Source organism: Protopterus annectens, chromosome 4.part0, assembly GCF_019279795.1.
Source record: "Protopterus annectens isolate FY-2018-M chromosome 4.part0, PAN1.0, whole genome shotgun sequence".
NCBI lineage: Eukaryota > Metazoa > Chordata > Ceratodontiformes > Protopteridae > Protopterus > Protopterus annectens.
In genome coordinates this window covers 1367041015-1367068073 of record NC_056733.1, presented here as the reverse complement: position 1 = coordinate 1367068073, position 27059 = coordinate 1367041015, and positions in this window count along the sequence as shown.

Sequence of the window (27059 nt, the reverse complement as noted above, 5' to 3'; positions counted from 1 at the left end):
TCTGATTTTTGTCTATAATTCCCCTGTGGTTTTACATTCTGACCTTGTAATTACAACACTGTTATACAGGATTTCCTAGACAGTTTTATTATGAAGCACAGTGTGGGTGACTGTGATGAACAATACCTTATTATTCAGAGCAACTGCACCACTAACAATGCCATACAATACCAGAGTAAACAGTACCAGTACAGGATATCATTCTTTTATTTCTAGGCACAGTATTCATATCTGACAGACCTGTGGGAGCAATGTTTGTTAGCACTACCTGAATGTTGCCACATAAATTACCAGATTCCACATTAGTATTATGCACATACGTCTCACTCTGTTACTGTACACACTCTGGTCACAGCTTGACAACATGGGGGTGTAGATGGGACATGCTTGTCTTATTACTCTCATAACATTTTGGGGAGTTGCTAGAGTGATAGGTTTGTTCTTATATTTTCTTTGTATTTCTTGTTTGCTGCCTAAATGTCTGTGATTATCCCACTGATTTGGAAGGGGGACAGGGTGACAGGCAGCAGATATGGGCCGATTTACTGGACATTCTGGACATATCGGTACAGTTGTGGGGTATGATTCTGCATACAGTCTACTACCACTCCCAGGATTTGAACCATGGCTGTGTATGCTAAAAATACAACAGCTCACATCTCACTTGAGTGTGCTATTTGGATTTTGCTGCCTGTCTTTTCACTGTTTTCTGTCTAAGTCTTTCTCATTTGTACTACATGACCTCTTGGGATTACAACAGTCATATACAGACATTCCTACACATTTTATTTATGTAGCACAGTGTGGATAACAGTGCCTAATACAACAGTACTATTCCGAGATTGCAGCTCTACATTACCATATGATACCAGAGTAAACACATGCAGTCCAGCAATTAGACCTTTATTGTTGGGCTATTATGCTTTTATTTACATACAACCTATATGAGACTCTTCCTACCATATTCTCTGGTGTATGGAGTACATGCCTTAAACAATACAGGTTTTATGAAGGCAATTCACGTACTACTACTTTTATAGGTTCATAGGTTCATAGGTTGGTACTAGGCTATCAGCCCTAGGGCCTATACAAGCCTAGCCATAACAATTCCCTGGCTATTTCTTCCCACATTATTTACTTTTCTGGACCCCTGTCTAGCAGGGCGACTGACGTGATCCATGGGGTGAATTTCCTTTCTCCCATCCAATCGTCAAGGTTCCTCTTGAAGAGGTCCAAAGAGGCACTCTGCTTGACATGTATGGGCAATCTATTCCAGAGTCTGGGGAGTCTCTGGGTCAGGAACCTATCCCTCCAGCATGTTTTGTTTATTGTGATGACAAGGTTTAGATCCCTGGATCGTGTAGCTCTGAGGGATTGGGATTTCTTTAAGTGTAGCATGTCCAACAGCTCTGGGTTTGACATGGCCTTGTATGTTAAGCAGAGATCGCCTCTGAGTAGACGATATGCGACAGAGTATAGCTGGAGTTTTTAAGGCGGTCAGCGTAGGGCATCTGCTTTAGGCCTGTGATTCTTTTAGTGAGGTATTTCTGAGGCCTTTCCAGTTGTTGCAGATGTCTTGAGAGGTACATACCAAATAGGGCGTTGTATTCTATAATGGGTCTAATGAGGGATGAGTACAGTGAGACAATGACCTCCTTTTTTCTGGATGAAAAGCCCTTCGTGATGAGGTGTGCCACATAGAAGGATTTCCTGACTGTTGTGGCGATGTGGTTATCGAAGGTGAGACCACTGTCCACCTGTGTCCCTAAGTCTCTTATCATACTTTCTGTGTTTAGTGTACTGCCACCTATATGATAATTCATGGATACATGTTTTTTCCCAAAGGGGATAACAATACATTTCTTGGCATTGAGCTTGAGCCCATGGCTCTGGCACCAAGCATCTGTTTCTGTAAGGCCCTTTTGTAGAGTATCCACATCATTTGGGGACTCAATAATGGCTCCCAGTTTGCAGTCATCTGCAAACTTTGTTAGCCAGAGTCCCTTAGTGTTGACCTGTACTTCAGAGAAGTAGATGCCAAACAAGAGCAGCCCCAGGACTGAACCCTGAGGTACTCCACTTGTCACTTGTCTGGAGCTGGATTTGGAGTCGGCTACTTTTACAGTATGGGTTCTATCAGTAAGCCATTTAGCAACCCATTGGGTGACATAGGGATTAATGCCCAACTTAGTAAGTTTATCTATGATTCCAGAGTGGGGGATGGTATCAAAGGCCTTGGCAAGGTCTAGATAGGCTGTGTGGACCACCTTACTCTTGTCCATGGCTCTGGAGACTGATTCAAAGAAGTCATTCAGGTTCAGGAGACAAGATCGGCCCTTCACAAACCCAAACTGGGTGGGGTCCAGTGTTTGAAGGTTGCCAATGTCTTTGTTTATAAGTTCCATGATAATACGCTCCATGGCCTTGCAGATAAGGCTTGTCAGACTGATGGGACGGTAGTTTCCGGGATCCAAGGTGAATCCCCCCTTGTGGATTGGGATAACTGTAGCTCTGCGCCACTCAGTGGGCACGAAACCTGAGGTGAGGCTATGATTAAACATGACACTTAGGTGAGGTGCCAGTTCATATTGTAGTTCATGTAGTACACAGCCTGGGATGTCATCTGGTCCCATGGATGCTGTATTCTTGGCTTTAGAGAGTGCGTTTTGTACCTGTGTGACCGTTATTACTGGAATTTGGCAATCTTCCGGTATTGAGATGGGCCATTTAGGGGTGAGAGTGGGGTGAAGTTGGCACTGAATCGATCTGCCAGGATATTGGCAATATCCTTTGAATCAGTATATTTAATGCCATTCTGTTTTAGCTCTGAGCAGATCTGAGCATTGCCATTTAGATTCTTGACATAGTTATAGAATGCTTTGTGGTTGTCTTTGGAATCTTTGGCAATTTTATTTTCGTAACTAGCTTTGGAGGATTTTATGAGGCATCTCAGTTTCTTACTGAGGCTAGTAAGGAGTTTTTGCATCCTGGGATTTTCCTCTTTTCTGCAAAAGTTTCTTCCTTTTGTTGTAAAGTTTGTTTATGGCAGGGGACCACCAGATTGGCTTCCTTTTTTTGGATGAGAGCATTTTGGTTCTATTTGGGATGGCACGATTCATGCATGAGTGGATGTGCTTGTACAGTGCCTTAGTGTAGGATTCAGCAGTTGAACTTTCAGTTCCCGTCTGCATGGGTGTTATGAAGTTTGTCAATTCTGACTTGAGTAGCATGAAGTTGGCTTTGGAGAAGTTTTTTTATGGTGGTTTCTTTACTGGGGGTGGGGTGGGATGTGGATGTTAAGGGTGATTATCTTATGGTCAGACCTGACTAACGAGGGGGTGACCATAGGTATGGAGCATTGATTTCCCATGATGGTAATGACCAGGTCTAGGATATTGGAGCCCCTGGTGGGACTATGGATTAGTTGATCCAGGGCATTAGAATTTATGAATTCCAAGAACCGTTGCGCAAAGGTGTTGGGACATGAGTAGTTTTCCAAGTTAATGGCAGGGTAGTTAAAATCACCCAGTATTAGGGTGTTTGGTTCTATCTTAATATTTTCCAGTATGTTTAGAAAGCTGTAGTGAGAATCTTGGGGTATGGTGGGGGATCTGTAGCAAGCTACAATTTGGATTGCAGTCTTACCTAGTGTTAGTTGCACTTGGAGAATTTCAGACACATTGTGTTGGCCAACTAGCCTGGTGGTGTGAATATCCTTGGTGAATATTGACACTCCTCCACCTTTAGTGTTTCGGTCCTGGTTTGGTGGCCGAAAAGTGTGGTAAGAGTTGTAGCCTGGTATTGCAGGGGTGCTCTCTGGAGCCTTGAACCAGGTCTCAGTTACTGCACAGATATCGATGTTCTCCATTTTTAGGAGTGCCTCGAGAGAGTGCATTTTGAGGTTTAGACTTCTAGCATTGAGTAGCATTACCTTCAGATTTTGCATGCTTGCACCTGTTACAGTGGTGGTTTTGTCCTTTGAAGTTTGCCTAAAAAAGGCACTATACGGGTGGCAAGAGCCTTAGCCAGTAACCTGAATCCCAGGGGTGACAGGTGCAGACCATCTCTGGCAAAGCATCGTGGTCTGTCACTAATGTCATCCCAGGCAGACAGATAGTGGATCCCCTTTGAATGACACCATAAGCTTAGCCAATTGTTGAAGTCAATCATTTTATCCTTATATTGTGGTATCATTCTGGGCGAAGGCAGGATGCTACTCAAGGCTATGGTCATACCTGCCTGGGCCACATGATCCGAGAGCTCTTCCATGTCTCTTTTCATGTAGTCCAGGGAGGTACGTCTCAAGTCATTCACTCCAACATGGACAATGACAGAGTCATATTTGTACTTGTTGTGGAGTGACTTGAGTGCATGCGTTATGTGGCGGATCCTGGCCCCCGACAGGCAGCTGACTGTAATTTTCTCCTTATTCAACCTGGTGAGAGGGACATCAGTGTGCCGGACTATAGAGTCACCTATGACTAAAGTGTTAGGTACATTGTCTTGCCTTAGGGGCTGTTGCTGGGTGGCACACTGGTGTTGTGAACTATGTGACACATTGGTTGTGATTGGTGTTTGTTTGCGTTTCAGCTTCAGAGGTCTTTGTTGCTTGGGCAGGTTACAGTTAAGGGCCTCTGCATATGTGGATTTAGTGTTGCTATATGTGGGTTTTGGTGGTGCGGGTTTAGAAGGGCTTTGTGTTGCTTGAGATGTAGTGTGGGTGTTAACCTTCTCCTCTTGACTGTTTAGCACAATCTTGGGTGGAGAGAGCTTTGCTTCCATTTTGGCTATGTAAGTGCATCTCTCACAGGTTGTAGTGTTGGGTGGTAGGAGGAGAGGGTTGTCTTTGTACATGAGGCAATTGCTGCATTGCCCCAGTATGCTCAGATTCACCAGGTGGACAGGAGAAATCACCGGAAGCTGACCCTTGGACATGCTTGGTTTGGGGCTTTTTTTTTTTTCCTTTGTAAAGTATAGGAGCTGTTTCCTTATCAAGGTACTTTGCAATTATAGGCTGTTTAGTGCCTACTATTAATTTCTCCTTGTTAACAAGGAGAGTTCAGTGTTTGTATGAGTTTAAGGCTTCCTAGTGCTTTCCAGCAGGTATTAGAGAAAGTGCTACTCACAGGGATGCTTAAAGGTAAGATTAAAAAGAATGCACTCTGCAGTGTGCACTAGAGAAGTTAGATGTGAAAGTAGGTAACTTGAGTTTTACCTGTTTAAAAAGTTAAGGTTTAGTGGAGAGTTACTATTTTTAAAACAGCATGATGGATTGAAAGGGGTGGTCACTTTTGTATTTTGGTACTATGAAATACTGTAGGATGGCCAATAAATTTAAATAATTGAAGGGGTGGGATTTCAAAAATGATGATTTTGTGATTACTCACATAAGCCAGTGAAAGTAGAGAGAAATGAGATATATGGTCAGATTAACATAAGAGGCGGGCAACTAGAAAGACAGTGGTATTTAAATTCTGCCTGACTCAGAACAGAGAGAGCTGTGGTCTCTTTTGAAGTTTTAATATGCTGTTAAAACAGAATGCAAGCAAAACACAAAGTAAAGAAAACAAACTACAGTATTCAAAATATAGAAAGGCAATACAGTAATACAAAAAATAACAGAAAACTAACCTTTCCTTCACAGCAAAGTGTAGCAGAGTCTGGATGAGCCTTTCTGGTAAAGCTCTGAAATGTTTTAGTTTACTCCTTAAATAGAAATTTTAGTTCCTAGCTCCACCCCCTCTGTTAAGTGATTAACCATAAGTGACCTCTTCTGTCTTATGAATGAGTCCTTAATTAATCAGTTCTTATTTCTGCCTGACTCAGAACAGAGAGAGCTGTGGACTCTTTTGAAGTTTTAATATGCTGTTAAAACAGAATGCAAGCAAAATACAAAGTAAAGAAAACAAACTACAGTATTCAAAATATAGAAAGGCAATACAGTAATACAAGATTTAGATTTATTTCCTATGACAGTACATGCAAGAGTATTACTAACCTGCTTCATGTTGCAACCACTGCAGTCTATAGGCATGGGCTTCCTGGTTTGCAGCCCACTCATCTGCCACTGTGAAAGACATAAGAGGAATATTTAGCCATACCTGTCCATAATATACATGAGTTGGCAATTATTAAACAGGTAGTGGACCGATACTTACACATGGCTTGGACATCCCCTGTCCTCCTAGCCTCTTGGATCCACTGATCCAAGAGATCCTCCTTTCTCCCCTTCAGGTCGGCATAGTGATGTGTGACCTGCTCACCAGTTCGGGGCATGCCAGTGTTACTGGTGTGGTCACGGGCGAGAGAGTCCTAGGCTTCCACTTTGCATTGGGAACCCTGGTACTAGCCCTGCAGCAGTCTCTGGTCATGGTCTTTCACAAGGAGTCCTGCTATAACTCTGGACTCCTGGATGCCCCAGCACTATGCCAAAAAGAGCACACCCTCTCCCATACCAGACATAGTGCCTACAGGAGGAAGCTGCAATCAGTTATGAGATGTATTCCCGCCTGTTGGTTTTAAATAGGGCTGATTTCCCACACTTTGCCATGATTAGATGGTTTTGAAAATACTAAGCTATGGGCAAACCTGCTTACCTAGGGCTGGCATTGCTAAAAGGGGTATACCAATGGGCAAACTGATTTACCGGGCCTACACATTGCTTATACCTGGACTGTTCAATGTTTAGCATGGCTTAATTTTTAATTTGCATTATATTTCCTTTTTGACATTGATTTATTATTCATTACATGTTATATATGTGTTTGGTATCCATGATGCATGTGTACGTACACTGTATGGGGTCCTTGTGTTTAGTAGGGGATTTCAACACTTTATTACAATGACACCTCACATCTGGGCTCAATGCAGTACTCCAATTCACATATTTATGTTATATAGTAGGTTATACAACATAAAACTGTATATAGATTCCTTTCACATGTTCAGTTTGAAATTTCTATAGTGAGGATCTGTTTGGTGATACCTCAATCTTGCATACAGCTGTGATGGCTTAGTGGTTAACTACTGTGACTAAAGTGTACAGGGTCCTGGGTTCAAAACCTGCAAAGGCTGCTTATTTTGTTTCTGGCCAGAACAGCGGCTGATGCATACAGAGTGGTTAGGGCACTTTTAAGCAATTGTAAGTGGGTTTGCACGGGTTTGCGCAGAGGTAAGCAATGCTAACCTCTGGTTAAATATGCTTACAGAGAGTTAATTTCAATATTGCTTAACCTGTGTGTGCATTGCTTAACCGTGTGCAAATGGGCTTCGACCCACTTACTACTGCTTAAATATGCTTACTCCCACTTACTACTGCTTATATATGCTTACTCTTGCTTATTAGTGCTTACTCCCACTTACCACCGCACTAATTTAGACAGTAATGTCAAATGGTTCTTGGGAAGATGATGGATTTGGAAACTGTATGGATTTATCATTCATTACACATTTTACATTCTATTTGTATCCCTGATTCCTGTGTACATATACTGTATGGGGCACTTGTGATTATCTGTGTACTTTACAACATTATGACAATGACACCTCGCATCTACATTTAATGCAGTACTACAATTCACAAATATATATTATTTAGTAGGTTATGCAACACAAAATATTGGTCATAAAGGGGTTTGACATGGAAAATGGAATGTACTGGAGTAGGACTTGAACGGGGAATGACTGCTCGTAGGGCGAATGCTCTGCCCACTACACTACTGCAGTGCTGCTTTATTTGCATATATCTTGCTTTTTATCCTCTTATGCCATTTAAACTGCATTAAATGTAGCTAAGCAATGGGAAAACCTGTGCACCTATGGTTAAATTTAATCAGTTTCATTAAAAAAAATGACCTTATTTATATTTCATGTTTTAAATATTGCTATTATAAACTTGAGGGGATGTTGCTGGGGGCATGCAAACACCTATGAGCGTTCTCGCTCATTCTTATTTCTATACTGCTGTTTGCAGGGGCATGTATATACATGCCCCCTGCACTCGTACGCATTCCATGTCCTTTTAGGAGCTCAGGCAGCACGCCTTCATTGATATGCATAGAGCGCTGCCGTCTGCTCCTAATTGTCCGTTTCCATGCAAGACTAAGCTAGTCCTGCACAGAAGGAAAGTGAATCTGGGGGAGCATCTTTTGCTGTTTAGTTTTCATACAGAGTGTTCTGCAGTTCTTTGTGGAAGATGACAAGCACCTTATGCCAATTCATTAACTGGTCTAAAGGAATGTTACTCAGATTACCAAATATATGCAAGGAGTTGCGAAATGAAAGAAAAAAAAACAAACAAAATCAAGATATCATGTGAAGCAGCACCCCTGAATGTTGTCCATATCAATCATTCACATACCTTTATCTCTAGACAGTGCCATGGTCATAAAATCTTTTTGGCTAGAGGAGATAATTGTATGCCATATGAAGATATAAAGGTTTTTTTTAAATAAAAGAATAACCACTAAGTAGTATCTAAAGATTCCCTTGCCGAAAGCTGCATTAAAATAAGAAAAAGCATGTAGTTCACTTGTCTAAACATTAATATAGCTTAGTAGAATGCATACTGCATATATCAAGCATCCATATTACATAAACAGTCAAGAGATATATCTTCAGCTGTCATTTTTCATAGATTATGGCCTTATTATTTTCATTTTTCTGGTCTGTGAAAAAACTTAATGTTTAAACACAAGTGTGTCTGTGAGTTGTTTAACATTAGCATGAGTTTATGTAAAAAGAGATTCATCATAAGTCATCCATTCATTCACCCAAAGCATGTAACTTCATCTTTTTTTTTGCTTTGGAATGTATTGATGGATAGGGTGTTCCCAAATCACAGTGTAAATAGTTTATTTTACCAAAACACTTTTGTTACAGTAATGAAGATTTTCTCAATTAAGTGCCACACATAAAATATTAACAAACATGAAGTGAAAATAAGCTCTTTCCATTTGCATTCATAGAATCTGTGTTATTCCTGCAAGTTTTTTAAAGCTGTACCCCTGTCCAGACATCTGAAATGGTGTTTGTTAACCTTTAAAAAAAGAAAATAGGTAGCTATTAACAAATGACAAGAAATGAAGAAGAAAAATAATATGTTATTAAAATCATGCACTTCCTAATGTTAGAAGAATATGCTTAACTTTGTTGTAAAAAAAAAAAAAAAAAAAAAAAAAAAAAAAAACTTTAGAAAAATGGACTATTGATTAGAGAGTTCCATCTAGTGGGCACTTTTATTAATTGCATTTTTAAAGTATATATTGTTATGATTTGTACCTAATCATGCATGTGTTTGATAACAGATAGGTAGGCACTCAGAAACAGAACAATCTGTTGAGTGATGTAACTTATTAAGATAGCTCTTCTAAGAATTCAGTATTTCAAGAATTTTAGTTGCCTGACAGACTTACTTTTTAGTGGGCCACAGTCAAACAAGTACATTAAAACCAATTGTTGCCCATCAATTGCTGTAATAAATTACTCAAACTCTTTGCAAATTTGGAGTTAGCTATAATGAGCGACTGAATGGGCACAGGGTATGACATTTCCTGATGGAACTTGTTATGAACTCATCCCCCAATGTAAGAATATATTTGGTGAATTTCATTTTTTATTGTATGGGTGTACAAAATATTACTTTATCATGTGAAACATTGTATTATTTTGTTAAACTTCAAATGCACTAATACTGGATATATGCAGAAAATGACAAGCAAATGAAATAAACCTGCTATGCTTATTTTTGGTTTGATAGCACTGAGAAAACAACTTGCTCTGAGATATCTGCACAAGTCCAGATATTTATTCTGAATGGGGATATCAACAGGATGAAAAGCTGATGAAAAGTTGCACATTTTACATTTTCTTAGATTCTCATCCTTCCTAAGAGTTGGTGTTATAGAGAATATTATTATCTCACCTTCTGTGAATTAAACCTGTTGCTGATAATAGCACTTCCAACAGTTCCAAGAACGTGAAGGGATCCTAGAGTGGGATAGGACTGTAGTTAGTTACAAAATGTTACCTACGTGAATATCATTGCAAATTTAGATGAAGAACAGTGTGGGACAAGGCCAAGAACTTCTAACATCATTTTGCAACCATAAATGAAAGAAGCTGAAGTCTGCTTTAGTGCCTAACATGGAGTGCAGCAGTAAAATGGAAGAGCTTATAGCAAAAGAAGTAATTTTTTGAGAACACTGACAGAGACTATGCTATTCACAGGTCTATTTTATTTATATTTTTTTATTTTAAAACTAGATGGAAGTGCATCTTTTTATGAACTACCTGGATATACTGTGTAAATGGTGACTTTGGGAGTCTGACTCAGAACTATGAACTGAAGCTTGTAAGCAAGCTATTGGATTAAATCATCAGTACCTAAATTTCAGAGTTAATTTATATTCACATAAATATACTTGGAAAGGTCTAGCTTTGCTGAATATGGAAATCATACATCCAATTATTATTGTCCTTATTCAGGAGTATAATTTGTATATTTAAAGAATAAAAATAAAAAGGGATAAAATAAAATATTAGACTCATCAGGAAATACAGCCAAGTGTGTTGTCAGTTCCATTATCAAAACAGTGAAAGAACACATGACCCTAAGCTTTTTCACTTTTTTGTAAAGTGCATTTTCGGCATTGGGCATATACAACAACAAAAACAAGCACAGTGAAATAAATATAAAAAAAACGTGAAACGGGGATACCCAGGTCACATAATCCTGATGTTTTTCTTGCTTTCTAAACAATGTTCAAATCTTATTTGACAATTTTTATTTGCTATCTTACCAGATATGTTTCTGTCGAAGCATCTAGCTTTTTCATCTTTTCCAGTCGGATTTCTCTCTAGAGCTTATTACGCTCATCTGCTACCCTTTATAAAACATACGATTTATCAGTCTATCTCTCAACATGAGAGCTTCCTACATGCTGAATTTCATTTATTTATTTATTTGTCTATTTATTTATTTATTGACATTTGTTGACCAGGAAAGTCCACTGGGTCAGAAATCCATTTTCAGTGGAGGCCAGGGGAGAAAAGCTCCACAGTTAATCAAATATGTCAAGAATCTCAATGGCAACACTCAGATCAGCTCTGAGTTACAGCACAATGGCACTAGATATACAGAACCAACTGATATTGCCAACATCCTGGCAGATAGGTTCAGTGCTAACTTTACCCCTCTCCCATCCCCTAAAGGGCCCATCTCTATACTGGAAGAATGCAAAGTACCTGTAATCACGGCTGCACAGGTAAAAAACACACTCTCCAAAGCCAGGAACACAGCATCTATGGGACCTGGCAACATCCTAAGCTGCGTTCTACGTGAACTACAGAACGAACTGGCACCCCATCTAAGTACCATGTTCAACCATAGCCTCACCTCAGGCTTTGTGCCCACTGAATGGTGCACAGCAACGGTTATCCCACTCCACAAAGGAGGAGCAACCATGGACCCCGGGAACCACCACCCCATTAGCCTGACGAGTCTGGTCTGCAAGGCTATGGAGCATATCATCGTGGAACTTATAAACAATGACATTGGTAATCTCCAAACTTTGGACCCTACCCAGTTTGGGTTTGTAAAAGGCAGATCATGTCTCCTAAACCTGATAGACTTCTTTGAAGCGGTCACCAAAGCTGTAGATGAGGGTAAGGTGGTACACACAGCCTATCTAGATCTCGCCAAGGCTTTTGACACCATCCCCCACTCTGGAATTATAGACAAACTCACTAAACTAGGTATAAATCCCTATGTCACAAGATGGGTTTCCAACTGGCTTACTGACTGAACCCACACTGTGAAAGTAGCAGACTCTAAATCCAACTTCAGACCAGTGACAAGTGGAGTACCACAGGGTTCAGTCCTAGGTCCTCTCCTGTTTGGTATTTACTTCTCTGAAACACAGGCTAACACAGAAGGTCTTTGACTAACAAAGTTTGCAGATGACTGCAAACTAGGAGCCATAATCAAATCTCTTAACAATGTGGACATCCTACAAAAGGGCCTCACTGAGACAGATGCCTGGTATCAAAGCCATGGCCTCAAGCTCAATGCCAAAAAGTGCATTGTCATCCCTTTTGGTAAAAACTCTGTACCCATAAACTATCACATAGGCGGTAGTCTACTTAACACCAAAAGTGTGATAAGAGACCTTGGGACACAGGTGGACAGTAGTCTCTCCTTTGATAAGCACATCGCCACAGTAGTCAGGAAATCCTTCAACGTGGCACACCTCATCACAAAAGGTTTCTCATCCAGGAAAAAAAGAGGTCATTGTTCCCCTCTACTCATCACTCATTAGACCCATTATAGAGTACAATGCCCATTTTGGTATGTACCTCATAAGACATCTACAACAACTGGAAAGGCCACAGGAATACCTCACAAAGAGGATTACCGGCCTCAAACAGATGCCCTATGCAGACAGTCTCAAAAAACTCCAGCTTTACACTGTTGCATATCGCCTACTCAGATGCGATCTCTGCCTAACATACAAAGCTATGTCAAACCCAGTGTTGTTGGACATGCTCTACGTAAAGAAACCCAAATCCCTTCAAGCTACGTGCTCTAGGGACTTAACCTTGTCACCACAATAAACAGAACATGCTGGAGGGATAGATTCCTGTCTCAGAAACTTCCCATACTCTGGAACAAACTACCTATCTATATCAAACAAATCTCCTCATTAGCACTCTTCAAGAAAAATCTTGATGATTGGATGGGAGATAGGAAATTCACCCTGGGGATCACTTCTGTGGCTCTGCTTGACACGGGCACAGGAAAATAATTTTCTTGGGTGGCAAAAGCCAGGGTACCATTTGGCTAGGCTTATATTGGCCCTAGGGCCAATAGCCTACTACCTACCTATGAACCTATGAACAAATATCAAGTAAAAGAGATATACATACATTAGCATATTGTCAGACTGTATGGATACATGATAACATACTTTCAGTCCACAAGAGAGTAATCATAAACCTTAGTAAATTGGATATATTGTAGGTAGGAGAAACAGTCATATAGAGGAGGAAGAAAATATAAGAGAGGGTTAAAGAGTAGAATCTGAGTAGTTAAGTGTGTGAAGTTAAGGGGCTTACAAAATATTTCATGGGTACAGCAGGGATTATTTAAATAGTGGGTTTTTAATACAGCTTTAAAGACTATTAGGGAGTCAAATTGAGTAATATATGAGGGGAGGCTATTCCATAGTTTGGCAGTGTTATAGGAATATAGGCATTGTCCTGCTCTTTTATTGGGTTTAGCTACATTTAAAAGTGTCCTTTCTGAAGAGCGGAGGGTTCTAGTTGGGGCGTATATGTGCAAGACTGGAGTGCAGGACACCTGTCAGGTTTGAAAATTAGTTTATGAGCAAGTGTTAATTGAGTATAATAGAGATAGTTGTGAAATTCAAGCCAGTACAGGTTTGACATAGCTTTGCAGTGGTGTAAGCAGTTGGGCACATTAGAGGTGAATTTTGCTATCTTGTACTAGCACAATTGCAGCTTATTATTGAGGGATATATGGAGGTCGGTGAAAATGGGGCTTCTATACAAGAGGGATGGGATAAGTAAAATGTTTGCTAGTTTTATCTTAGTTTCTTTGTCTAGGTAGAGTTTATGTCGGTATAGTTTGCCCAGTCTGAAATGGGTTTTCTTTACTGTATTCAGAATGTGTTATTCAAAATAGAGTTTATTATTAATAGTGATTCCTAAAAGTTTTGCAGACAGCACCTGTTCTATTTCTGTATTGTTATGTGAAAAAATCTTGAATTCTGCAGCTGGAGGTTTTGATAAAAATAGTAACAGTTCAGTGTTTTTGGGGTTCAGCATTAATTGAGCATCATTTAGCCAGGTGCCTATGGGAGTGAATGCATCTTCTGGTGGTTAGTGAAATTGTTGGAGGAGGAGATGATAGTTGAATCATCCGCATATTGAGTTAATTTGTTCCTATTACTTGATCGACATTTAGGTTAGCAAATACCTAAATGTCAATCTGGTAATAGCAAAAGCAAAAAACCACAAACAGCTGATTTAATGCAGTAAAGGAATTCCCTTGGTTGTTATGAGGATTTTGTCCCTTGCCTGAGGGGGTGTGGGGGTGAAGCCCCCCACTTTATTTTGATTTAAATTATTATTATTTATTTATTTTTTTTTGCGGCTGAGGGAATTCATTCCCTACATTAAATCGGCCATTTGCTGTTTTAATTTTTTGATGTTACCAGGTTGACGTTTAGGTATTCGCTAACCTAAACTTTTGATCGGGTAATATAAATGCAAATTAATATGCTTTATTGGGAGGCTTTATTAAGATCCTTAATGAATACATTAAAGAGTATTGATCCTAAAATGGACCCTTGTGGGACAGCTATGTTGTTTGTTAGATACTCTGATTGTTGGTTTTGCCATTTAACCGATTGTTGTCTATCATTTAGGTAGGAGGAAAACCAGGCTAATATGCTTAGAGAGCATCCAAGTTTTTTTAAATATTGTAATAATGTAGGGTGTGATACTGTGTCAAAAGCCTTTGATAGGTCCAACATGAGTACAGAAGTTGATAGGCCAGCATCAAGAGCTTTTTTCACAGTATCAGTGAAGGAGAGTAAAGCTGTGGTTATGCTATGACCAGGGTGGAAACCATGTTGAGTGGGAGTTAGGAAGTTGTTAGTGAAGTGACTTAGTATTTGGGTTTGTATGTATTTTTCTATGATTTATGATAGTGGGGAGAGAATGGAGACTGGCTGGTAGTTTGAGAGATCGTGTGCATTACCACCTTTGTGAAGTTGAGTTATAATGGACTTTTTCCACAACTGGGGGACATAAGAATCAGAGATTGAACAATTAATAAGAATACTTACAGGGTAAGCTGTAGATCTGGCAGCAAGTTGTAAGTATTCAGGTGGTAAATTATCAGCAGGGAGTTGGGAGGGCTTTAGTTTGCACACAAATACACACAGCAACAAGCGATCCTGAACACAATGAAGGACGTCTTCTTTGATAAAGTCAACGGCAGCCAGAAGTAGACAAACGAAAACAGTTTATTGAAGAAAATTACTCATCCAACCCTCAGATTAAGCGCTATCATCTCCAACACGGAGACTTCATCAGAATCTAAGGTAGCACAACACCACATCTCTTATATACTAAATACATCCAATTAGCTGACATTTAATTAGATAATAAGTAAATAAGTTAATGAATCAATAACCTCATTTTGTCTTAAAAGACCATGCCACAAAAAATGCATGCTGACAAATCCTGGAGACATTGTAAAAGCATTTGAAAACCTGTATGAATAACAACCTTGAGAAATACATAGTAAGTAGGAATAAAATCATGATAAATAGAAAGAATCATAAAAAGCGTATGCCATACTGTTGTACCAGTTGTACTGTTTAAGTATATTGTTTAAAAATATTGTTTAAAAACATATGCATGTAAAGCAATATGTCAAACCTAAATATATGTAAAATATATATATATATATATATGAATATAAATATATAAAAAATGTAAAATGCATAAATATAAATTCAGGTACATAAAAATATATAAAAGTGTATAAATGTATAAATATATAAATATATAATTTCATAAACATATCAAATATATATATATATATATATATATATATATATATATATATATATATATATATATATATATATATAATATGAAACATATAGTACTTTTTCAAATGTTGTAACTTAAAAAATGATGTAACTTAAAAAATGAAAGACCAATGACTATATACGTGTATTTAAATATATGAAAATCAATCCCACTAAAATTGTTTCCAATAAAAGAAACATCCTAAGAAACATAAGAATAAGAATAAATAATAATAAATAATAAATAATAAAAATAAAATAAAAATATGAATATTACTATACTATGCATATTTATTTAAATGAACATTATTAGAGAACAATAATCACTATAGATGTTGTTTTTCTCAAGTTTTGTTAGGTTTTTTACATTTCTTATTTCCCATAAAAACTGAATAGATGTATATATTTTTAGTTGTGCCTAGTAATACACATATTGTTGGTAATAGTTCAACCTTTTTATTCAACTGTGCTTTATTTTATTGGAAACAATTTTAGTGGGATTGATTTTCATATATTTAAATACATGTATATAGTCATTGGTCTTTCATTTTTTAAGTTACATCATTTTTTAAGTTACAACATTTGAAAAAGTACTATATGTTTCATATTATATATATATATATATATATATATATATATTTGATATGTTTATGAAATTATATATTTATATATTTATACATTTATACACTTTTCTATATTTTTATGTACCTGAATTTATATTTATGCATTTTACATTTTTATATATTTATATTCATATATATATATATATTTTTTTTACATATATTTAGGTTTGACATATTGCTTTACATGCATATGTTTTTAAACAATATTTTTAAACAATATCCTTAAACAGTACAATTGGTACAACAGTATGGCATATGCTTTTTATGATTCTTTCTATTTATCATGATTTTATTCCTACTTACTATGTATTTCTCAAGGTTGTTATTCATACAGGTTTTCAAATGCTTTTACAATGTCTCCAGGATTTGTCAGCATGCATTTTTTGTGGCATGGTCTTTTAAGACAAAATGAGGTTATTGATTCATTAACTTATTTACTTATTATCTAATTAAATGTCAGCTAATTGGATGTATTTAGTATATAAGGGATGTGGTGTTGTGCTACCTTAGATTCTGATGAAGTCTCTGTGTTGGAGACGAAAGTGCTTAATCTGAGGGTTGGATGAGTAATTTTCTTCAATAAACTGTTTTCGTTTGTCTACTTCTGGCTGCCGTTGACTTTATCAAAGAAGACGTCCTTCATTGTGTTAGGGCTTTAGTTTGGTTAACAATTTTAGAATTGGGGATGTAAGTACTGGTTGTAGTGAGAAAGAAGGATTGGGTGGATTATTGTTAGAGAGAACCTTAGTGTGTATTGAGGTAGGTAACAGGTCCATTTGTGTGGTATTTTGGGAGTTAGGGTTGCTTTTTTGTGGATAAATCCTTGACTAGTTTTTGAAGGGTGTCAATGAAATGGGTGTCAAATATTTGTGCTAGCCGATGAGGGTCTTTGTCGGGAGAGGCTGATGGATTTTGAATGTTACCTGGATTGAACAGGGAGGATGCAGGTTTCCAGAATTTTTTTGATTATTACTTTGGGAGGATAGTTGCGAGGAGAAACAGGTTTTCTTATCAGTTATGATAAGTTTCTTTTGTAGTATTTTGAAGTTGTTTATAGCTTTGTTCATTTCCTTCAGTTCTACATTTTTTCCATATTTTCCAGGTTTTGTCTCTAGACAGGAGGGTTTGTTTGGTATGGTTTGTTAGCCAGGGGGCATGGTTAGGCATTGTTTATTTTGTACGAAGAGTTGTTAAGCTGTTTAATGTGCTAAGAAAGATGTTATGAAATTAATGTACAGCATCATACAGAGGCAGTTATTTTACTGGGGACTAGTTTTGAGCTTGTAGGGTAGTGAAAAATATTTTTGATCAAAGTGGGTAAGGTTCCTGGCAGATTTGTATGTGTGAGGTTTGGTGATTTGTATTTGGATCCTATGGGTGTATGCAGGTAGGTGGTTGCTTAAAGTATTTGGGAGGGTGCCGGTATTGGAGTAGTAGTGGGGGTGAGAACCTAGAATCCAATCTAATGTAGATTCTGCTTGGGAGTTTAAAGCACATATAGGCTCTGTGATAAGTTGTGTGAAACTATGGAGGTTAATGCTGGTAGCAGGAGCTTTGGATGCTAGGTTTTGCCAATTAATGTTAGTGTCTCTTAAAATAATATTTTCTTGGGAAATATTTTGGTTAATCCAACATAGGAATTCTTCCAAATGGGGCGTGTTTTGACCTGGGGGAATGTAGATAGTGGCAATACAGAATTTTTTATTAGGGTTTATATGGAGGGATGTTATTAGGATTTACATGCTACTGAAAGCGGGGATGGGTTTTGGATGGTGGAAGGATTTTGGTGTCGGATATATGTGTTTTAAGCCAGGTTTCAGTTATTGCTACTATGTCTGGTGAATGGTGACAAAGCCAAGACTGGAATTCAGAAATTTTGTTGCAGAGGCTTCATGCATTAATTGTTGCAAAATATAAATCTTGGGGTTTAGAGGATTAAGTGGTTTTTGGCATGTTATTTGGACCAGGATTGGGTTGGACAGTTCCACGTAATGCTAGGAGAAGATGTAATAGCGTCTGTGGTTGGAGTGTTTTCAGCAAAGGTATAGGTGGGTAGTGTTGAGTTAATTTCAGTTTAGTATTTGTGAGGGAAGGTACTGGTTTGGCTAGATATAGTGTTGCTTATTTTTTAATTTCTCCAAATCTTTTGGGTTTCTAATATCATGATGGCAAAGTACGATTAAAGTTCATGAAGTTAGTATTGTTTCACTGTTTGATGTCAGCCAGAAGTGCTCTTTGCAGCACCTGTAACGTGGCCAGTAATGACTCCTTCTGCAATTAGTATGGTGTTACATGTATTAGCAGCATGTCTAAATATGATTGTAAACTCTTTTTTATAAGACCCGTTGCTCCTACTACTATTAGAATTATCTGAGTATCTTTCTTCCACATTGCTCTCATTTCTGCTTGCAAATCCTGATATTTTATAACTTTGTGTCTTTCTGTACACAAGACACTGTAGCCACTAGGTGTGGCGATTTCAATGATCAATGCTATTTTTATCTTCTTTTCTTGGACCACTATATCCAGTTTTCTAGCATCTGTTTTTTGAACTATTAGTAATGGATGAACTCATGTGATGTAGACTTCATCATTTTCTATGATGCTTTGTGGCTCATTTTTCCAGTGTTTTTCAGGCACTTCAATAACATAATGTCTGCACAATCCACAGTGCAACAGTCTTGCCACATTATTATTCCTTTCACTATACAGTCCTTCTGCCAATAGAATGTCACAACCAGCAATGAGGTGTGCGACTGTTTCAAATTTGGTTTTACAAAACCTACATTTGTCTTTTTCTCCCACATGTTTAATGGACTTTGTAAACCAATGTGTACGTAGCCAAATATATTGGGCCACCAATATTAACCTTTCATCTCTTGGTTTTAATTCACCCCTCCCTAACCATTCCTGCATTTGTTCCTTAACAACATGAGGTTCTTCTAGAAGTTTTCTATACTTGCAACTATATTGCTTACTAATAGGGACAGTAAGATGTTGGAGTAGCTATTTAAATTGTGTTGTAAGTGAGTAGCTATTGTTGTGGATGTTGGAGGAGGTGTATTTAATCTGGAGTGTATGGTGGTGGAGAGGAGATAATAAGAGTAGTAAAGTAGTAAGGACAAGTGAGATAAATAAGAGTCTTATTAAGTGCCTCATATTGGATTCTAGAGATTGGAGCTGGTTGTATATGCTAAAAGAGGTGGTGAGAAGTGTTGTGTTACAGGAGGGTATGTGGCAGGGATGAAGGAAGAGGGGTTGTTAATGATATTAGGTACAGTATTGGTCAAGGTGGAGAGATTGTGGAGTTACAGGAAGTATACATGTAATGAAAGTGGGTGTGGGTGGGAATGGGGTAAGTTAGGGGAGCGGAGTGAGCCAGTAGTGAAGTGGAGGGTGAGCGTAGTGGGTTGCTCTCACTTTCAAGTGAAGGAGAAAATAACTATTTCCATGAGCCAGCAAGCAAAGGTAGGAGGAACAACAGTAGTAAATGCTAAAGAATTTCAAATTATTTCTCTTTCTGAAAAATGTCACCAACAATTGCTACACTCTTAAAAGCTAAGTAAAGATTACTGTTGTATCATCAATACTGACATCTCAGGCTTTTCAATGATTCTGCTTCACAAGTTTACAAGTGTTGCTTGGCTCAGGATCTTGCCTTTTTTAAAACTTTCTTTGAAACCCCACTCCCCCATGCTGTATAGTATTTTATAGTGACAAACCTTCCATGATAAATATTTGCAAATAATATCTCATTTTGTTTTTCTTTTGTGTACACTTGATAAAACATTTTGCATGCCTTGTCAGGTTTCCAGTAGTGGTTTTGTTCTTTCTTTCCATGCATGCCACCTGAATTAATATTACATACAGTATTGATTCACTGAAGACTCTACCTCATGAGTTTTTCTTAAGATATCAGCTACCTGTACATTATACGTAATATGTAAGATTATGCATACTTTTCCTGTATTTTTACAAATTCTGCAATTATGTTGGCTGAAAGCCTGAGACAACTGGATCCAGGATGTAGGACTGATTTCTTTGTTAATCCATGTGACCTCCTGAAACTCATACCTGGCCTGAACATCATTTATCACTGAAATTCTTTCTCATATTATTCATGAATTTGCAACTCACTTTGCGTTTCAGTGATGTATTGTTCATCTTTTTATATTATTCATTGTAGGCCTATAGATATAGTGAACACAATAAAACACTCTGATGCATGGAAATAAGGCAACAGAGATATTTTACTTATTATCATCAACCTGGGTAAAGACTAGAAAGTGAGAGCGCAAAGAAAGATGAAGCAGGACAGTGTTTGCAACAGACAAAAATAAAATAAGGCTACAGCTCTACTTTGACTACTGGTTAATAGAAAAAATATATAAAAATACAATTTAGTTCAGGGTGAGAAAAGAAAGATAAAGAACAATAATAATGATTACCTTCTCTTTTGTTTATTAATTCTTAATATACTGCATCTGCTAATAGAAAAATGACCAGAGATGTTCATGGCTGTGTGTTATTCAGAACAATATGTACAAAATAAGGAAAAAAGTATCACTATCTTTCAATTTCTTTTTTGGCTTTGTGACCCTCATTGATTTTTATCAAAATCTATGGCACTCATAGAACACATATTTCTAAACACCTGTATGAGGCACTGAAGCAGACATAACAAAGGCAACTACCAGCATTTACATATGTGCTTACATATTTGTTTACAGTTTTTGACCTAGATATGCTAAAGCTAATAATGTCCCTTTTCAGAGGTATCCCATGGAGAAAATCTCCACATTTAAGCATAATATTATACAAGGCCAACACATGTATACATTGAGGTAAAATAAGTTAAGCATTTGTGCATAATATATGACATTGGAGTAATGGTACAGATTAACAAGACTCCAGTTGTTTAAATTTTGAAATTTGGCTTACTAATGTAACATAAGTAGATATGCATGAAATATTATGCATGTATATAATTTACCTATATTCCTACAGTATAAAATAGAAATTTTGACAACTTTAGTTTGAAAATATTTTGTGTGATTGGCATTGTTATAAGAGTAGAAGACGTTCATAGTTAACATACTTGATTTGAAGAGGAGAGGAGGCAAGTTCTTTTCTTAAGAAATGTGAAGTAGTAGAAATGGCAGAAGGGGAGTATTAATATTTAAACATGAAAAAACAACCAACAATGGAGAACAACTGCAGGGACACCATAAATATGTACAAAACTATTTATTAGTTAGGGGCTTTTGAACTGAACTGCTCTTTTTTAGGAACTGTTAGATATGCACCATAATGCTGTTTTATACACTTAATAACAGTAACATGATCAATTAAACAAAAAATATTTAAACACAATTAACATTATTAAGATAAATCAGTAAAACCTACTAAAATATTAATCATGAATGATAAATAAACTTACTACTTACATTTATTCAAGCTTACATTTCTATAAAGCACCGATTTATAATTTATATTATTATTCAGTTCCTGTGAAATATGTGCATTGCATATAATTTGCCACTTTAACTCTTTGTACTTTAACCCCCCTTTTCTATCACCATTAAAGTCACTGGGAGCAAAATCAATAACTGTAAACAAAAACCTCTTGAAATTATTGCACAGACAGAGTGCTTTCCTATGGCATTGCCTATATATTTTTTTATTTTAACAGTATAATAGTGTTCATACACAAGTTATTTGCTCTCTATTAATTTTACCTATGTAAAATGAATGACAGGTAGAGCATATTGCTAAATAGACCACATATTTCAATGTACAAGTAAAAAAACCTTGAAACACTATATACCCTATCTGTTCTACTATCAATAAAATATGGACTGTCTGACATATATCTGCCCAGAGAGCAATTGTAGCAGTCAAAACTTCCCATTCTACTCCCAGTAGTCACTATATTTTCTCTTTCAAACATATTATTGATATTGCTATCCTTTTTATTAATAAATGAAGGTTTATCTCCTACTACTTTAATAATTTCCTCACTGACACATAACATTCTCCATTTGTTCTCAATGACTGATTTTATAGCCTTACTATCTAAAGGAAAACAAAAACAAGGGCATGAATGCTAACCAATCCCTACTAATCCTACACTTTACTTCTTTCTTCTCCTTACCAACAACTTCCTTTATATAGTTGACTAAATGATCTTGATAAATCCTGCATAAAAATCGTATATAATGCTTCTGAAAAGCTATCTAATAGATTGAAATCCATGGTTAAATGATTTAATCTAACAAACTGTCCTTTGTCAATATTATATTTTACAGAAGTTGGATGCATACTAGTGTAATGCAATATAGCTTTACTAGAAACATTTTTGAAATTAATACTTGTACATAATTTTGCATTACATACTTTCTTATGAACTTCCACATCTAAAAAACTGATCTTATATTAATTATAATGACTCACTAACTTAAAAAATGTGTACTTTTATGTATAATCTCTAAGAACACTTTCAGTTTCACATTTCTGCCTTTACAAATAAAAAAACACATCATCATTTAATCTAAAATAAGATTAAATTATGTGATAACCTTTCAACTGGTAACAGATGACTTTCTGAATATGCCATAACCAAGTTGGCATAATTTAGTGCCATTCTGGCTCCTATTGCTACCCCACTGGATTGATGAAAACAAATACCTTCAAAATGAAAATAATTATTAGATAACACCACTTCAATACATGCTATTAAGGATTTAATTTTACCTAACTAGTAATCTTTGCTCTAATTTAACATATATGCTGTCCATTCCAAACCAATTTCATGAGATATAACTGTGTACAAGGAGCAAACATAAAGTGTCACTGATATGTCATTGTCTTCCACCAATATATATTTTAATTCTGTCCAAAAACTATAAAGAGTCCCTTATAAAAGATGGTGTTTGCTTAACCAATGCTATTAATGCTCTGTCTACAAATTTAGACACTGCTTCCAATTTTGAAGTAGGTGCAGGAACTATTGGTCAACATGGTGGAAAAACTTCAGTCTTATGTATCTTAGGTACCAAACAGTTTAGCAATCTTGGATTTCAGTATATGAAAGTATGATAAATATTTTCTGAGGTTACACCTTCGAATAACTTATCATACAACCAAGCATCAATTTTTCAATAAGCTTTATGAATAACATTACTGTCATGTCAAATTGGGTATCCTCTAATAATTGTAATATACTGGAACTGTAAGCTTTTCTATTAACACTGACCATAGAACTTCCCTTATCTGCTTTCATAATTCTAGTATTACTATCAGTGGATATGTTTTTTAAACTTTGTTATTTAGCACAAGTCAGATTATAAAACTTATTACTGTTTACTGTTCAGGACAGTTCTAATCTCCTTTTCAGAGTTTTCAAATGTTTTAATTATTGGATGTAAAAGAGGGTTAAAAGTGCTGTGTAAAACAAAATCTCCTTTCTATTGAAGTTATCTATCTTTGAAAATGACTTTCAGATTAAGTTTCCTAGTGAAGCTTTTTGAATCAAGAACAGCGTTGACTAAACCAATCTAGCAGTTGGAATGAAAGAGAAAATGTTTTGCAGAAGACTGATATCACTGTCTTCCAAAAATCTGTCCAACATGTAAATTCTATAATTGAATGGAATTGCCTCCTTGGTTGTCATCATTTTTCCCTTTGTAGTCCCCTGCTGCTTGTGTCTTTCTTTTCCAATGGCATTACCTGTACTACTTGTACACATGCTTTTTGAGTACCATCATACTGTTTGTGATAAACATCATTTCTCTGTGTCTCATATGGGACTGTGGTGGAAATTCTGCTGTTTATCCTTTTGTTCTGACCCTTCTGTTGCAACCTTTTCAATCTCCATGGGGAAAAAAATTCTATTGAAGAGAAACAGAACTCTGAACTGGTGCACCATTTTCACAGAGGTTGTCTAATGATGCTCAAGCTGCCTCCTTCTCTCATGTGATGTCTTCCTGGTGGAATCTCTCTCCCTCATATATATGCAGCCTTATCTCTACACATTTTCTTTTATTTCTTTTTTTTTCCCTAAGGTTAAGGTCCAAAAAATGTGTCTTATCTTTAAATGTCATAGAGTCTACTATCAATCTCTTCTTGAGAGGCTTCTTTTTTTATTTGCTTATCTTTCTACAGGGTCAATGGCAGAGCAGGCAGAGGTGAGGTTGTGGCCACCCAGCCTCTGTGTCTCCTGCTGGACACCAGAATACTGTAGTCCTGCCACTTTCCAAGGTAACACTGAGTAAAGTGACCTTGAGGGCCCAGTGGTGCCCTGGCAACATCTACGGTGAATCCTTCCCCACCTCTGACAGGGCTGTGAGAATTCTTCCTTGGTTATGCAGTAATGGATGAGGATCATGGTGGATCAGCAGCTGGATATCCACATTACACCCTGGGGCATCTCCTTGTGAGACAAGGTTTTCAGTGTGTGCTGGTCTGTTCATGGACTGCAGAGCTTGAATAATTATGTTATCTCACGTAAAGTGATGGCATGTAAATCCAGAGAACATGTATTGTGTTTCGCTGTAACATAGTTTTAGATGAGAGCCATAGTACATGCTGCAACCAAGACTTAGTTGTGGATGATCACAGGTATTCATTTTGTCTGGCTCATCTGCATATGCAAACCACATCTGCCAGCAATTCAATGCACAATAACAGTGTATGTTGTATATCTATGGTGTCTTGTTAAGTACAGGACACTATATATCAATGGTGTCCTGTACTTCACAAAAACACAATAATTCAATCTATCTGCTTTATCAAAAAATAAATACAATGACCATGTAAGTTTTTGGTAGATCACAGTGTAAATTAAAAGAAACAGGGGAGAGGATTTACTCCTTTCACTTATACTGCTATCTGATAGTGTTGCAGTTTATCGATAATCACAAAGCAGACAAAAGGAATTAACTCGCTGTTACCCTTTACTCACTTATTGCAATCTCTTGGTATCGCATTTTGCATGTATACTGCAGTGGAAGTGAAGGAGAACTGCAGTTAGTCTGCAGTGATACTGTTCTGCCAAGACTGGTTGATAGTGGTTTAAAGGAGTTTGTCTTTTCTCCAAGGTTGTGCAATCTTGGAGTTAGCATAGTTATAGTTGTAGGAGACTCTGAAGGGAAAAGCATTACATGTGAAGAATGCAGAAAGGTTTCACCCCTTTAAAGACACATAATTAATTATTTATTTATTTATTTTATTTTATTTTACATTTGTTGACCAGGATAGTCCAACAGAGCTGAGTAGCCCTTTTTTAGCAGAGGCCCAGGGAGAAAAGCTCCATGAACTTTACAATAATGGTTAGGCTAAAGTTATTAAACAAGTTATACATAAAATATTTTTTTTTAATAAGTAGTTAAAAATTAAAGTAGAAAGAATATAAGAAGGTAATATAAAATAGCAACAGTGTTGATAAAAGTATAGTGAAGATGCAGTATATAACAGGGAAGGGACAATGCTGTAAATCAAGGAAGGTGAGGTGGTAACAAGGCAATGTTGTAGAGTTCCTAGGGGAGTGAGAGGAGAGATGTGCATTTTTAATAGCAATGTAAGGAGGTAACAGTTCTTGGTTGGGACACAAGCTGTAAGTGTGCTAAGGAAGGGTGGGGGGAGCATTGAGGTAGAGGAAGAGGTCAGTAGAGCATACAATGTAAAGGACAGGTAGGACAGAGTCTGAGGGAAAGTAGGGAAGATTAAGTAGGGTCAGTACAGTGACAGGACCAGTGGCTTTTCAAGTATTCCTTGGTGGCAGCTTTGAATTGTTTAAATTGATTGAGGGACCTGATTTCTATTGGCAGCTTGTTCCAAGAACTGGTCAGATGGTAGCCATAGGGATTACATCCTATTTTGCTTCTGGGTTAGTAGATCTGTAGAAGGTCTTGGTCTGAGCTGCGTAGTGATCTAGTGGGGGAATAACAGGAGATAAGAGGAGATAAGTTGAGGCAGTAGGAGGGTTGATATAGTATAGAATGAATGATTTGGAGCTGAGAGAGGAAGAGCTGGTGAGGTAGTTCTATCTAGTTTAGGCATTTAAGTAAGAGAAAGTGATAGGATTTATATGTCTGGTGTGGTGCAAATCTGGTTACTTTGTTGTAAGTTGATTCAAGTTTGGAGAGGAGAGAGGAGTTGAGATTTGTAAGGATTTGAGAGCTATACAAAAGAGTAGCTAAGAGGTAAGCATGGGAGAGGGTTACTTTAGCTTTCTTAGTGAGAAACTTTTTATTTCTATAAAGGAGGCCCAGTTTTAGGTGAGTCTTGTGGATAAAGTTATTAATGTGTAAGTCTAACTTAAGTTGGCCATCTATAATGACACCTAAGAGTTTAGTGTTAGGCTCAACTTTGATAGGAGTGTTATTGTGACATAATATTGAGAAGGTAAGCTTGAGATGGTTTAGATTTTTAGGTAGGAAGAGTAGGAGTTTTGTTTTATTTGGGTTCATAGGTTCATAGGTATGTACTAGTCTATTGGCCCTAGGGCCAATATAAGCCTAGCCAAATGGTACCCTGGCTTTTGCCACCCAAGAAAATTATTTTCCTGTGCCCCTGTCAAGCAGAGCCATAGAAGTGATCCCCAGGGTGAATTTCCTATCTCCCATCCAATCATCAAGATTTTTTCTTGAAGAGTGCTAATGAGGAGCTTTGTTTGATATAGATAGGTAGTTTGTTCCAGCGTATGGGAAGTCTCTCAGACAGGAATGTATCCCTCCAGCATGTTCTTTTAATATTGGTGATAAGGTTTAGGTCCCTAGAGCATGTAGCTCGGAGGAATTGGGATTTCTTTAAG